The 16,120-nt window shown below is 45.4% G+C and overlaps 1 protein-coding gene across 1 annotated transcript in view; it reads right to left on the reverse strand.

Annotated features, from left to right (window-relative positions):
* WNT5B (Wnt family member 5B) overlaps positions 1–16,120 on the reverse strand; it is a 64,431-nt gene that overhangs the window by 47,590 nt on the left and 721 nt on the right. The gene's annotated exons all lie outside the window — the stretch shown is intronic.

The following is a 16,120-nucleotide window of genomic DNA, read 5'->3' on the forward strand; positions in this document are numbered from 1 at the left end:
GCAGCATCTCTCCTTTATGCATGAGCTGTTCTCAAAAGCTAAGGCTGAAATCCTTGCAATAGTTTTCCACTTTCTTTAAAAGCAAAAAAAAAACCAACCCAAAACAACAAAGAAAAACAAGCAAGAAAACAACCCGAGTCAAGAGTCTGCTACACCACAGAATAAAAAAGTGCTTACTCTTCTTCAGGAACAGATTATACTTCTTAAATCAGGCTGAAGGTGGCTGTGGAATGGGATTCAGCACATGAATGCTGTTCTGGAGGATCATTATTTTAATAAATATGCAGGGGGAAAACCTCTGTCAATATAAATCCTATGGAAAATATTGCTCCTGTAGACAGAAGAGAGGCCAGTTCTGTTTGTGTACTCAGGCACTGTATATATGAAGATATTTTAGAGGCCTCTATACTTAGCCATTGTGGTTTCAATCTTTCCCAGGCCAGAGGTAGCTGTGTAAGCATATAGTCAGCATTGGCTAAACAAGTACTTTTGAAACCATACTATTATTACCAAATTAGTTAAATAAGGTTTCTTTCTCTTTTTTTTTAAATTTTTTTTTGGGGGGCAGAGGGGGGAGAAAGGGGCAAAATCTATACCTCAAGATAAAATCATTAAAAAACCCACCAAAAACGAAAAAAAACCCCACCACCCTTCTAGCCCTTAGGGTGAGATGTGGTTTTTGCAGTATCTCTTTTCCATTTAACTGCAACCAGACCACTTCAGGTCATGATTTCATCTGATCTCAACAGGATGGCAGCACCAGGTCTCTCCAGTGCTCCAGGGAAACCAGGATCCCTCAGGAAGCCATGTGGGTGACTCAGGCAGTGGAGCTCCTTCCTCTGACTCAACAGTGCCCCAGTGTTTCAGCACCACGCCGAGGGCACTGACCTGTTGTCTTTCAGAGGAAATAAATGGGTGTCTGACCACACTGGTGGTTGTTAAAGACAACACGAAGCTTTACACAAACACGGGCATTTGGCTACGTGAGCACTCCCCATGTGCGTAATTACATTTCTGCCTTCCTCCATCCACGCTCTGTGCTGAATTGTTTCAATGGCTGCTGTGTTTCACTCAGCCCTAAATGCAATCTGAGGGTTGGAGGAACAGCTCCAGCACAGCCCAAAACTAAGAACCTGGAATTTTATTGCTGACCCCACCTTTGGCTGGCTGCATGATCCAAGCATGTCTCTTCCACCTTCTCCTCTCCCTTGCTTTCCCCATTTGCAAAACTGAGATCATGAGAAGAATGTCCTGTAAAATGCATTGCAAGACACTGGTGGAAAACCCTATGTAAGAGAGCGCCATAAAGATGAATTATGCACGACAGCACTATTAATTAGGTATGCTGATTAAACATTCTGGGACTTTTTTTCAGTAGAAAAGGCATTAGGGAAAATAAGGGTGATTTGTAAAGAAAGAAGTGAAGTCTTTGCATTTGATATAATTAAGATCTATGATCTTTCTTTAATCCAAGAGAGCCTTGGATTAAGGACCAGACAGGTATTTCCCCCTTTGATGTGAGGGAGTTCAGTGATGCCTACTCCACAGGAAATTCTCAGAAGGTGCTGAGCATTAGCAGGAGGGTTTTTTCCAAAGGCAACTCAGCTGCCTATAATTACCTGAAGAAAAATTTGTCCTCTCCTTCCCTAATCCCAGGGCTCTGTTCACATGCTACATTTGCTCTGGGGACTCCATTTTGGAGCCATGTGACAGTCTGAAAAACACATGAAAAACACACCTGGATCTGAGATTTGGCACAAACTCCCTGAAGGTTCACTGAAAAGTTCACCAAAACGTTTGTGACCCTTTTTAGCACAACTGGGACCAAGTTACAGTTTGGCACTGCATCTTGCAGTTTGGACAGGAAAAAAATCTGATCAAACTTGGAAGCTTTGTAGGTCAAATAGGGAGTCACTTCTGAAGCAAATCTCCCACCAATCCCACCACCCAGGCAAGTACTTTACAACCCTGAGCAGCCCTAGAGCTTGCAAATTGGATTCTCTCTGGATGAAACTGCACAGGATACCATGCTTGAGAAGGATGCTTTATGTGCATTCTCCACATCCATGGGATCAGATAAAAACTAGTCCAAAGTAACACTCCCCCACCCCACAGTGCTGCTGTGTTGGTGCCACATCTTCAGTACCATCTGTGCCCCCTCCAGCTCTGCTCTTCCCAGCCCACTCTACCAGCCAAGAACTGGAGTGCAGAGGCTCGGCAGTACCCAGTTATTTGGGATATCTGTTTTTGAGCACCCTCTGCTGGATATTACAATTCTTAATCCCCTCCAGGCCGGCGATGCTGGCAGGCTACCTCTGATCACCCAGTAAAATGCTGAGGCATGGCAGAAGGCAGCCTGTCCTGGGCATCCCCGGGATGCCCTGGCATACAATGTGCCCAGTGTGCTGTGGGGGCACTACTCTGCATCAACAGATCCCCAGTGGGATAAATCAGTGTCCACTGAGAACAACCAGAGCCCAAAGGCACATCCATAACAAAGAAAAGCTAAACCGAGCAGAAGTCTTCCCCACATGACAGCTGCTCACAACTCACTGAGTCTGAATGAAACACTGCTGGAAAAAGATGCCAATGGAACACCTAAAATGCATTGTTCCCCATGAGGAGGGAGCTGCACAGGCTCTGATGATGTATCATTTCCTCCTGCAGCTCAGACCTGCAGAGGTCACCTATCCACCACAACACTGGAGGGAATGACTGGCAAAGAGGTAATGAGACAAGCGAGATGGTGGTTTGACAAGATTGGTAATTGTCACCTTGAATCCACAGTCCATGAGGATAACAGCATCCTCATATCCAACATTTCAGCCTGCAGGCGATTAGAAAGTTGTTGGCACCTCTGATAGCAGTAATCATTCAATGCAGAGATGTTTTGGAATGCAAGGCTTAGGCAATGACTCCTCTAAGCTAGTGCCCACTGTCAGATGTTTCAAAAGAAGGCATTGGAGGTTTACAGAGCCAGGAAGAGCTTTTCACTGGCCACAGCTGGAAGACTGTCGAGGAGAAGGAAGCCCCATACCTTCTAAATGAGCTAGAATAAAATTAATAAACTGAAATATTTTTGTCTATATATCTAATCCTTTCTGCATTCTGCTATGTTCTCAGTCTCAATTATTTATGTGCTGTAACAAAAAAATAAATTTCACGTGTGTCAGATGTTTTATTTCAATTTCATTGGAAACCTCGTATTACATAAAAGTATACACAGGAATGCCTGGTTTACTTCTCTGTACTTCTAAGTTTATATATTTCTGTCATGTTGCTTTTTATTACTCTTCACTCTAATGAAGGATGCATAATCTTTTTTAGTCTTTCCACACCTCCAGGCATTTTCATCACCTTGTTCTGTTAAATATTTGCAGCAGGGTGATCAGAAATGAACGCATGATACTTTATTTTTAAGACCAGAGTTCCAGAGAACCGCTTGTCTTTGCACCAAAGAGATCCCACATAACCCCAATGCCAGCAGCCTCCTCCTCAGCCAAAGCCAGGGGAGAGACAGAGGAAGCAGGGCTTATTTCACCTTTTCACACCGCAAAATTCACGACTACTAGAGGAGTTGTGTGCTCCTGTCCCATGCCAGCCAGCCTCAGCTGTGGTAAGGCAAACGAAAAGGCATTAATCCTGCTCCTTGCTAGGAAACAAAGTCTCCCACTCATTCCTGAGCAAAGTTAAAGGTACTCATTTCTGAGGGACTTGCGGGGTGGGTAGATACAGTGCAGTACTCCAAAGATAGCTCAGAAATAACCTGGGAGGATCCCAGATGAAGGCTGGGTGTCTTCTTACATCTGTCTGGTTTCCGAGATGGAGTGTAAACAGTGGCACATTAGCTTAGATTAATTACAGGCTGCCGGTATTTTGCTTTCATGTAGCGAGCTCTGGGAACACAACACCGCTGATAATTAAATAGCGCCTTCCATCAAAGGGCTGCAAACCACCCAGCAAACCAGGCAGGCTGTTCAGGCAGGGCTGCTGGGGTGGCACACAGCAGCAGCTTAGCAGGACACAGGAACACAGCATGCTTGTTTAGGAAATGAGAGATTTCTACTGAAACTACAGAAGGAATTATCACGTGTTTTACATTAAGTACTGTACAGTCAGACCTGGGCAGGATTAGCATCAGTGCCAGGAGACCTTCACCATTCACACACCAAGTTTTATATCCCATGAGAAAGATCATTTCTCCCATGATACGGCTCCCTATTTTTTTTTTAAATTTTTTTTTCCTGGAACAATGGCTCATTAATGACTGAGGAATAAAAAAAAAAAGTTATCTCCTATTTTGTTTTCTGCAGGGTGAGAAAATACAGAACAGGAGATAGATGCCAACAGAGCAAAACTCACGGGAGGGGAGTTAATTTTCTGTGTCACCACATCCCCTCCTTCTCCATCTCCTTCCACACACACCACTGCCTTTTGGTGTCAATACTGGGGTAGATGATCCTCTAAGGCTGGGCTGCTCCCCAGAACTGCAGCCCTGAGCCCATCAGCTGTTCTCTTAAAAACACCAAAATGAGAGGTCCTTGTGAAGCACTGGCATTCCTCTCACAGTGGCATAAGGGAGAAGACTGAAAAACATATTCAGCTGCCACAGATGTGACTGCAGCACGTCAGATGTGCAGGCAGGTGATCCTGGAGAGCTCATGGAGAAAGGGCAGCAGTTTCTACCCACTCATTTGGCTATGTTCCTGAGAGTCCCCAGCAGGTTTGTGTCACCAGTGCAGCCACACTTGCCCTGCTGCTGTTACTGGGGTGTGGCAGAGCCCACAGTGAGCTCAGGTGGGCTGTGTCCACCCTTGGCACTTCCACACTGCAGAAACATCTTCCTTGCTCATGAAATCACTCCCACTGCACTAGCAGAAACAGCAGGAACACAAGCCAAAAAGCAGAATGAGAAGCTGCAAAACCTAAGCCCTCTTTAGTCACCAAGTTGCATCTGTTCCTCACACATTTCTTGGAGGGATACATTTCTGCTCCAACACCAGCGAAAGCCCAAGGTCTCCAGTTGTCAGCGTGCTGCCAGCGCTGGGGTTCTTTCTGATATATTTAGAGCTCGCAGCATCACACCAGCTCCTCTACTCATTAAGCCATGATATTTGAGCTATGACTTTCATTTCTGCTTTCAAGGTAACCTAGCCAAAGAAGCTCTCATACTGTAAATCTGGTTAGTGAGCAAGAAAAAGATGGTTTCCCCAATGTGATTTTGTTGCTGCAGTTAGCTTGGCTTTTTATTTAGAGAGTAGGCTTTATGTTTGTCTTGCAAGGACAAACTCCTGATCAAGACTAAAAATCTGGGTGAGACAACTAACCAATGCATCTGACCCATGGCTGAAAATAAAAGCTGGCTTCCCACCTTAGTTTCCAAGTAAACTCCACCAAATGACGCAGCACCCCATACTGCATTTCACAGGCAGTACAGATATATTTAGCCCAGTATGCCCCTCCCAAGGCACAGTGTGGGGCACAACTGGCTGAGCAGAACCCAGCGAGGAACACAGGGAAACAAACCAGGCAAACCATCCTCTCCTACTCAGTATTGTGACTCTTGTTCACTTGCTTTGTTTAAAGTAAAACAAACAAACAAGCAAAACCCCAAAACAAGGAAACCTCACAAGAGGAGTTTTATTTTCAGGTCAGGCAGCAAACCCAAGAGTTGTAATTAGGTCCTGGAAATGAGCAGTTTAATTTATTTGTGTTGTTGAGTTTTCTTTGTATTTCCATCCCAGTGTCAGACAAAAACAGCATCTACCCTTTCTCCAAAGGCTTGTGAGAGCAAATGATGTAAACAGCACACAAGCATCACTACACATGAACATGGAATCTCCTTTCACGATGTGAAGTGAGGAAAATAAGCCACTTGAACAGTGACACTTGGGTGCCTGAAGAAGCACACTGGTTGCTTTTGGGATGTAGAAAAGTGCCCGAGGGAGAGGAATTTCAGCGGGAATAGACAGCTAACTTGCAAATGACTTGGTGTATTTCAGCAGACAACACCCCTGAGAGATGTTTCCGGGGGATCACCCCAGGGCTGTGGGAGGATTGGAAAATGAATGTAGCTACAGGAAGCTGAGGTTTTGCCTTGAGGGCCCTGGGAAGTCATCTCCTCCTCAACCTCCATCAAATCAGATAACAAACAAGCCAAATTATTGTGATCAGAATGATAGAAGGCAGTGGCTGCTCAGCATCCACCAAGCAGGGTTTTGGCACAACCTGGTTGTAGGAGGTGATGAACCTCTTGCAGCCAGAAAGCCACAAAGGGCTGCCTGCCTTCTCCAGAAGGGCTCTCTGCCACGCAGGAGCACAAGGCACCTTCTTGGCTCCCATGCTGGGCATTCTCCCAGCCTCAGCTGAAGAAATTACACACTGAAGTCTTGGTCATAAAAGATGTCTCAAATCAGGAAAACAATCCATTGCATACTAGAAACAAATCAAAAAAATCACAGGAAAACATAATAAAGCTGCATGGACAGGAGTATCCCATCAAGACCCTCAGCCTGCAGCTTTGCCTAACACAGCTGGCTTTAGTTCAAGTCTTTGGGAAACTCTCACTCCAAAGGATGAACTTTCAGTTCAGAGCTGGCCCAAGCAGAGTGTGATTCCTTAAGGAGCCCTCAGTGCAAAACACAAAACCATTTCTCTTACCATTTTCCTCATCCCCAAAAGGGAGCTAAGGTGGAGTCAGGGAAGATTCGTGGCCATGATAAGACTTTATTGTGTGAGTAACACTACAAGCACAGAGACTTTTGATTTCTCAGACTTGCACTACTTCATCCTCTCCTGTGACAATTTAAGAGGTTGAGTGGAGTAGTTGTCTCCTAGACTTCCACTCCTTTCCCCTAAAGTGTGCTCTCTCCAGACCTCCTTTCCATGTCTTTCCCTCAGCCAAGAGAGGCCAAGCACAGCTTTTTCTTCATGTTATCATTGCCCCAGACAGCCAGGAGAGTAGAGTATTATTTAAAGAGCTTCAAGATGGGACTGGGATATGATTGTGATTACTGACCCCTGGGCACCCTAAAGCAGAGGACCACAATGTGCTGAGATGTGAAAAACCTTCCTCCTGCAGGAGAGTGGAAACTTCTTTTTCTTATCAGACTTTTTAAAAAGTAATGTAAGATTTTTCTCTAATTAGTGGTAAAAAATTGTTTTTAAAAAACTCCTGCAAATAATTCCTGTCCTATAGGTCAATTGTGTACATATCACAGACAATATCTATTACCCAAACACCTAAGAATGACAGGCATAGCTTCTTATCACTGACTGGGTGAGTGCAATGCTTGGAACCAAATTTATGATGCAAATATTTAAAGTTAAGATGCCAAAATTCACGTCCTTTCAGTAGTGCCTGCTTTAGCACGCTACCACTGTATCTGTGAGTATTTCCATAATGAAAATCACTTGTTAAAATACTCACAAAGAGCGTGGTAATCTCTTCAAGCACAATCAAACACCACTCTTCCTCTAAGAATTGGCCGGTGCTAGCCAAAAAGGTTAAAATACTCACCTAGCTCATCACTGCTGCAGTGATGTAATGTTTGTAACAGTCCCACCATCCACAAGGGAGGTTTCTGTGAGAACCAGGCTTTTCTCCTTCAAGAACATGTCTCCTGCTCGTTTAGATTAATTGATTTCACACACAGTTGTTTATGTGTGTGGCCTCCCTTGATTTTCTGAGCTCTCTTTGCTCCAAACAAAACAGCTTAGGGATGTAGATGGAGCCAATTGCATTTGGGAAGAGGGAAGATAACACCTCAAAGCCAGACAGAAAAGGACAGAAAAGTCTCTTGCTTCAGAGACTTTTCTCTGGATTATGCTTTGAGGCAGCCTGACAAAAGCATGCTTCTGGGGAGCACCATAAAACTGCTTCAGAGACATACTGCACAGAGCCCGGCAGGAAAAACCTCCCCACAATGGTGGGAAGGGGGAAAAGGAACTTCTGAGGAGAAAGATATATGGCAGTCTGTGAGATTGCAAACAATAGGCAACCAAGAAACTGTCTTAAATTTTAAAACATCCTGACTTCATGTAACAGCTTGTAGCTAGACTGAGAAAGCACCAGAATCCTCCTTTGTGCATGGAACATGTATCAGGCAGCTGTGCAGTGCACTACCAAATGCTAGTTCAGAAGGAAAATTTATATTCGGAAAGAAATCTGGATATTAATTTGAAAGCACAACACAGAGCAAGAAAGATTAACTGCCCTCAGCCTCTCCAGACCAGCCATGTGGACACACCACAGATTCAATCTGCACTGAATTACAAGTCATCACAGACAAGGCACTGAAGTAGCCAGCCAGCCAAACCAGTGGAAATATACTTTTGTGGACCTGGTCAGAGAATGGAATCTCAGCTTCCCAAGAACGGCTGGGATTTCAGCATTTGTCTGCATCCAAAATAGGGATGAAAGGTCAAAATATACTATTTTATAGTATGAACAATTCCAAATGCTTTTCACTTTAAAATGCAGGGGTGGGAGGGGAGATATTATTGACGTAAACAAAAAATTCAAAATGTTTTACCAGAATTTTTTTCTGTTTACCAGCACTGTACAAATCTACGAGCCCTGGTATTATCCACCAGGGTGAGAGGAGAGCTGGCTGATGTCATTGCAAAGCTGCTCTCCATAATATTTGACAAGTCATGGAGACAAGAAGATGAACACGAGCAAAGAGTGGGACTGTTGTGGCAAAGAAAGCCATAATCGCTCTCTACTGAGGACATACCTGGAATCCTGTCCTCAGTTTTGGTACCTGCTATGCAAAAAGAGATGTGGACAGGCTGGAGAAAGTCCAGAGAAGAGACACAGAGAGGACCAAAGGACAGGGAGGTCTGCCAGTGAGGAGAGGCAGAAAAAACTGGACCTTGAGAAAATAAAGCTATGGGGAGATCTTATCACCATGCGCCAGAATTTAAACGGTGGCTACAAAGGAAATAGAGACTGCCTTCCTACAAGGAGCCACATCAATTTAGATCAAACCATGTTTTCTTCTGGGAGCTGTTTTTTATTTTACCAGCTCTGTATTTGTTTGTTGTGCTACTTGAGGATTGGATATTTGCTCCAAGCATATGGATGTCTGCAATGGGGTTATCCACACTGGGAACACACTGGAGATTCCTTATAGAAGTCCAGGAATACACCTACACCCAGACTTCCTCAGGAACCTGAAATATTACAGCATAATCAGCTATTTTAATTTAGGAAAATGGTCCACAGTGTCAGATGAGTAGCAAACAGAAACTCACTTTGCCCACAGAGGAGGAGTGGGGTCTGCAGATAGTCCTGCTTGACTTGAAAGCACTACCTGGCCTCTATCAAGGTTACCCCAAAAACCATTTTTAGTTCAAGAAATGAAAAAAAAAAAAAGAAAAAAAAAAAAAGAAAAGAAATGCACACTCCTCCCAACACCCCAGTGAACACTGTAGTGCTGACAAAGATGCCTCCATGGTCACAGCTGTGCCCACAGAAAATGCTGTGGCTCCCCTTCCTTCGTGGGTTATGGCATAGACACAACCTGACACAAGCAGCCAAACTCAGACAGTAAATTGCTCCTGGTGTGTCAGTCTGACCTAACTGGCACCATTTCATTGGAAGATAAAGAAGTTTTATGTGTCCTGTAGATAAAAGTTTGGGTTGTTACCTGCAATGGGGTTTTATACCACTGGGGTGCAACTGTTGTTGTCCAGAAATACAGATCCTTAGATCTTCTCAGCATGCTGTGGAGCAGAGCTTTTGAGCCTTTCAGCAGGCTCCTTGGGAAACAGCAGAGATGCTGAGAGAGCCTGTGCAGTTCAGTCAAAACTGAACAAAGCCAGTGCTGCACTTACCAAGCTTACCCAGCTGAAAACCTCCTTGCCATTAATAAAAAATTATTAGAAGTTCATTTTGTACGTTGGCAAAACTCCCAAACAGCTTGTTAAGAATAGGTGGAAATAGGGAATAGTTATAAAAACAGAAAAGAAATTGGGACAGGTAATTGGTCATAATTCACAGGAGCACTCACTTCACTCTACCTGTACCCCAGGCTGTGAAATCTCCACAGGTGGAACAACAGCTGCAGCCACCCACAAGGCTGCAGATGTTGCTGGTTTGTGCTCACCACACACTGCAGCAAGAGCTGACATTCTGGTCTAAAACCAGAAGCTTCCATTGCAGTGTGCAGAGTAATGGGGCTACCCCATGGATATTTCCATCATCTCAGTGTCAGACTGTAAAGATTCAGTTAGTTTTCAGAGATGCAAAACTAGGCCAAACTACAGTGATGACAGCCATAGGATGCTACAAACCTTCCCAGCTGTGACACAGAAATGATAACGGCAAAATATTTACTAAACAAAACCCTGATGTGCTGCCAGGACCAGTATTTACAGTAATTATTAAGAAATCTGAGCCACAGAATATAATAAAGGAACCTGTAAAATTGTTTGAGCTGTAAAAACAGAGGAGAAAAAAAAGGAACTTAATTTTCCTTTGTACAGTATCAATTTTTTATGATTAGAGATGATTTCGAAGTACTCAGGAACACCTCAGGGAGTAATGAACTCGACAGTCACAAAATTATTTTTTCTGAAAAATGTTCCATTAATGAAGACATGCTTGGGCTCATATGTTTCTCTCGACACTCTGTGATACATAACAAATCTCACAAAGGTTTTCACAGCTAAGCAAGAGAGATTCCCATTTAATTTGCTTTACAGCTCCAACTTGTCCATAATAGAGATGCTACAATGCTTTAGGACTCAGTTAAACAATGATACCAAACCAGCCAAGAAGCTAAATACAGAGCAACTGGAAAAGGAAGATCAATTTAGAGAGACCACTGAAATATTAGTATTCCTGTGAATTTTGTTAACCCTCTGCCCTTAATGACGGAAAAAAACAAACCTGAAACACATGTTCCACCCGACCACCTCCAACTGAGATGGGAGAGTTTACAGAAAATGTATTCTCCACCAAATCCTTCAAATAAACCAAGACTTAAACTTCATATGTATTCACAAATCTCTCTCTCCATAAAGATAAAATGTTGCTCTGCTTTTCTTTCCCTGAGACAAAAACTATCAAACCCTTTGAGCCTTTCCCATGAGCTACTTAAAACCACAAATTAATCTAAACCAAGAGCTCTTTACAAATCCCTGCACCCAACAGTGCCATGAGCTCTCCGGCCACAAACCGATTCCCACTCCAGGAAGACTCACTCCATTTGAGTATCCCTGATACGCTGTGCATTCATTCATCTCATTCTCTTTTGCTCCAGATGCCGAGATGAAACTTTGCAAAATGGACTAGTCATTTTGAGTAATCAAGTCCAGACTACTCAAGAATGCCCAAGTATCTAAAATAGCTGAACCTCAGGAAAAAAACGGGACCTTTGACAGCATTTAGAGCCGGATACCCCAAATCACCAGTCATGAAAACCCTGGCCTGCATTACCTTTGCTCTGAATATGAGGGTATTAAACCCAAGGCCACCGGGTTAGCTCAAAGAGGGGCAGAGGAGGCCAGGACTCAAACCATCCCTCTCATGTGGCAGACCACAGCATTAGCTGCAGGCATGCCTGGAAAGAGAGATCAATCAGGGGTCTCTTGCAGGGTTATGCAGGACATGAATGGTTTGATGCCCATGATTTTATTTAGATGGAGAAGGCTGCCAGGTTGGGCTGTATTTACTGTCCCAAACTCGGAAGTTCTAAAGAAAGCAAATTCTGTCCAGCCTGACAGAAACAGGAGTGCTCCCTTTTCCTCTGTTTGTCCCTCTCTCCAGCTCCTCTGAAGCTGAGGGACACATCACTCACTTCTCAAACAAACTCAGACAAAAGCCAGCTTGGGGCAGCCCAGCTCTGATCAAAGTGAAATAAGGAAGATGCCTCCGTGGGGAAGCACCTACTGCTTCCCCACTGCTGGGATCCCTATGGGAGCAGAAAGAGCCACTGTCCCTCTAGAGCTGGCCAGAGAGCCACTCAGCATGCCTGGTCTCTGGGAACAACCACAGCCTGAAGGAAAACGACTGGAGGCTGTAGCAGGACAAGGGGAGATTTCCTGAAGCCCACTGCAGAATAAACACTCAGAGATGAGAGGACAAGGGACCCTCCAGTCCTGAGGGCTGTGCAACCAGATTTAAAAATAAAACCTTCAAGAGGGAGAACTGGCTTGTCTGGGACCTTGAAAGAGCCAGCATCCGCCGAGAAGAGGGAGTGAGCAGCAAACCACCAGCCCAAGGCAGCCAGGAAACGCTGCAGCAGGAGCCAGACCCACAGCTCAGCCACAAGAGAACAGGTCGGCTTAGGAGGGATGAAACTGGCTGGGGAGTTAAATTTAGCCAGGTAAACACGCCGAGGGGAAGAGATGGGGTTCACACAGCCCTCACGTCTGCCACTGCCAGCCCCTGGGGAGAAGCCTTCAAAGAACTGCTGGGGGATGAGGCATCAGAATAGGGCTGTCAGGGGCCAGTGGGTCGGGAGCACACAACTGTGTGGGCATTTTTACCCCAGCAGTTGCTCCAAGCATCTTCCTGCCTGGCAGCATCCCCAGCAAGTAGGAGAGCTGTTGAGAGAAGCATGGAGGACACTGCAGCCTAAGGAAAGGCTCAAGTCCTGGGTACACAGGGGACCTTGCAAAGGAAAAGTACCAGGGGAAACCCAATGAGAAATACAGGAGCCACAGCTCCACTGTAGCCATTTGGGTGTCAGAGCCCTTTCTAAAGGAAAAAAGAGTAAAAGAAGCAAAAACAAAGAGTTAGTCTTGCAAATTCAGCCAAACTCTCGCTTGAGTCATCCAGACCCCGAGAACTGGAGGGGACACACAGCACTCCCTGCCCTGCTGCAGCCCCGAGGCAAACCAGCAAAGCTCAGCACCTGTTTTCCAGCTCCAAGGACAAGGGAAGGATCCCCACAGGCAGACAGACTGCAGCCATCCACAGTGCGCCGTGAGCAGCTGTGCAGTTACAAGGCATGAGAGCATCCCCACTTTGGGAGAACTGCTGTGCCCCAGAGTGACCATCTGCCCCCAGTGACCCCACAGCTCCACCTCATGCAGAGCAGGGCAAGGCTTGCAGGAGCTTTATGGAGTCCTAAGCCAAAGCTTGTGAGGGGGCAGTGGATCACAGGGTCTGGTCTCTTCTGTAATTCTGTCCATATGGTCTCAGCCAGTTGTCCCTGCAGTGAGCCCAAGAACTTGCACTTCAGTAAAGTGTCCCTTCCAAAGAGACATCCTGTCTTTATTGGAAGATTTTAAGAGCTGGAGAAGCAAATGCTGCCTTTGGTCGCTTGTTTTGAAGGTTTATCACCCTGCTGTTAAAAACACTGCCTGTTTCTAACAGAGCTTAAATGCCCAGCCACATGCCTGAAGTTCTCCCCTTGAATTAGAAAGCTCTCCAAGCACCAACTACTTTCAGAGCTGCTCAAAGTGCTCAGGTATCACACCATGCTACATCTTCATGGTCTTTCTGAAATGCTACCCAGGCCCTCATTCCTTAAATCTACCATTAGAAAAGGATTTTTTAGTCCAGGAGAAATACCCCTGAGTCCTCTCTGTGCTGCCTTCAGTTTTAATAAAGTCTGTATGTCTTCTCCCAGGAAGCAAAGCTCCCTTTCTATGCAAAAGTAGAATCAAATCATGCACTGCCCTGTCTTACACAACATGCCTTGGCTGTCCACATCTTGATTTTAAAAGTACTGTGTTTAAAAGTCTCTCTGAAATGCTCAGCGTGCGTGTGTGTCCAATTTATTATGAAATGATGAAATGGTTTTCACTCGAACTTTGATCAGCTGCTAGAAAAAAAAAAAGATCTTATGAATAGAAACAATTTATATTCATTTAAATGAGCAATCATGCAGTTTTCAGAAAAGAGCTGGTTTCTCTGTGCGCCTTGAAACCCAAACCCAGCAACTTCAGGACAAAAGACTCAGAATGTGAAGCAGTCCAGAAACAGAGGGGCCTACTGGGCTAGAGAAAAGGACAAGTAGCTTCAAGGTGACTTTAAATTTCACATTTCATCTCTTCCTAAAGGAAGAAGCTCCTGGAGACTTTGCTATACAAGAATGTTTTCTTTAAAACATGGACTCCCAACTTTCTAGACGCAGCTCTTTCAAAATTTCTTTTTTTTTTCAACTGATGTAATGAATCCCGGCAGATTGGGAGGGAAAGGGCTGAGAAAGATGACTTCTCAGGGCTGGGAGCCTGCAGCCACAACTTCAGCTTCAGCTTTCCTAAACAGAGATCAGTCACATGTGGAAGGACATTTTCAATGTCCATGCACTAGAGACAAGGGAAAGGACACACGGGTTGCTTACAGCTACTGAGAGGAGAGGTGTGCTAATACTGAAGGAGCCTGGGAAGGACTCCTTTCCAAAAGGAAAGAATCTGTTGCAGACACTCCTGGGCACAGAAACATGAGTGAGCAATGGAGCCTGTGAGCAGAGGAAACCCATAGCTGGCATGGGGCCAGCTCACTTCCCCAGCTCTGCCTCTTAACCTGCACCGGCAGTTCAGCCTCATGCTTCTCTCCTCATAGACTCAGCTGATTTCTTTAAAAAAGGAGATAAAAACATGAGTACTTGGGCAAGCTTCTCTGCACACGTGGCAACTCATCCCATACCTTGGATGTTTGGGGTGAAAAACATTCCACCTGAATTCCTGCAGAGCCCAACCTTCACCTTGGCTAAACCCATGTGTGCATGCATAGGACATTGGATTAAGAGGAGTCTGTCTCTCTCCTGCCAGCATTTAGAAAGCCCACTTCTTTCTCTTTTGGGAAGAAGAGTCTGTACGCAGCCTGGTTCTCCATTTACAACTGCACCTGTGTGACAGAAGACAGGTTGCAGCTGAAACTGCCACCATCACAAAAAGGGGTCCCTTCAATCACGTCAATCACGTGTTGATGCCCAGCAGCAAATGTGGGAAGGAAGGGCCATGACAGGCTCATTCCTGAGCATTGGTGTGATGTGGAGAAGGTGGGGGAAACATTACAGATGTGTATACACCACACAGGCTCCAAAGGGACATGTGGACAAAGATAAAGAGACAGATAAAGGAGAGAGATACCTTGTGTGTGTCTGAAGCCATGGGGACACAGAAGTCCTAATAAAGGACACCAAGAAAGAGCCCTCAATACACAGGCAGAGAAGGAAGCATTGATGCACACAGCTCTCCTGTGCAGGTGATGTGAAGCAGAACAGATCACACTGGAAATGTGCAGGTGCACACAAGGAACGCAATGCACACACACCTAAGTTTTTGGCTATAAAGAAATTGAAGTAAGAACGTAAGTACAGTACATGGGTAAGCAACAGCTCTGTCACAAAAACATCCTGACCCCAAAGACAAACAGTTGAGTACGTGGGTGCAGGCAGCAGGGCAAGAGTGACGATGATCACACGCTACAGGGCAGCCAGGAATGCCTTAAGAGGTAGGTGAAAGTTGGATAGAGAGACAGGAACACTCACCTGATGGCAGAGGAAAACTGTCAAAACCATGGGGCAACACAGTGTATCAGGGCACAGAAATATATGTTTGGGGAAGTTGTTTTAGCCATACCACTAAGGGAAGTATTGCACCATAATTCCCAGAAAGAAAACCAAGTTTCATAAAAGAGTGTGTCTGTTACAGACATTACTGGGATGCTCATGCCCTGGTTCTATGAAACTGGGCACACTGTCACTACTCATCTGTGCTTCCATGAGCCCAAGCACCCTTTCCCACACCACACGGCATGGCTCATGCCAGCACATGCTGCCACACCACAGGCACATGGGTGAGAAAGACACTGTGGGCTGAGGGCTTGGGTGCTCTCAGGAAAGCTGCCGTGCTCATTCTCAGCGAAAAGGATCCTACAGTAAAATCCCTGTTCGCACAGTAAGGTCCATCTCACAGGAGTAACATCTGTTTTGCTGAACTCGTGTCTGTCATGCCTGAGGAACATCTGTTTTACCAGCTCAGCGTCTGCCATCCCAGAGGAGCATCCCTCGCACCCCAGCAACACACCTCGTACCGGAGGGTGGCCCCTCACACCCCGGCGGCGTCTCTCCTCACACCGCAGGTCTCTCCCGCCGCACTAACACCGCCAAGGCCACGCCGGGGCCACCGTCAATCGGCCCAGCCCCGCGCTTCG

This window comes from Lichenostomus cassidix, chromosome 1Ab (genome assembly GCF_008360975.1).
Source record: "Lichenostomus cassidix isolate B80296 chromosome 1Ab, HeHo_3.0, whole genome shotgun sequence".
In the NCBI taxonomy this organism is placed as follows: Eukaryota; Metazoa; Chordata; class Aves; order Passeriformes; family Meliphagidae; genus Lichenostomus; species Lichenostomus cassidix.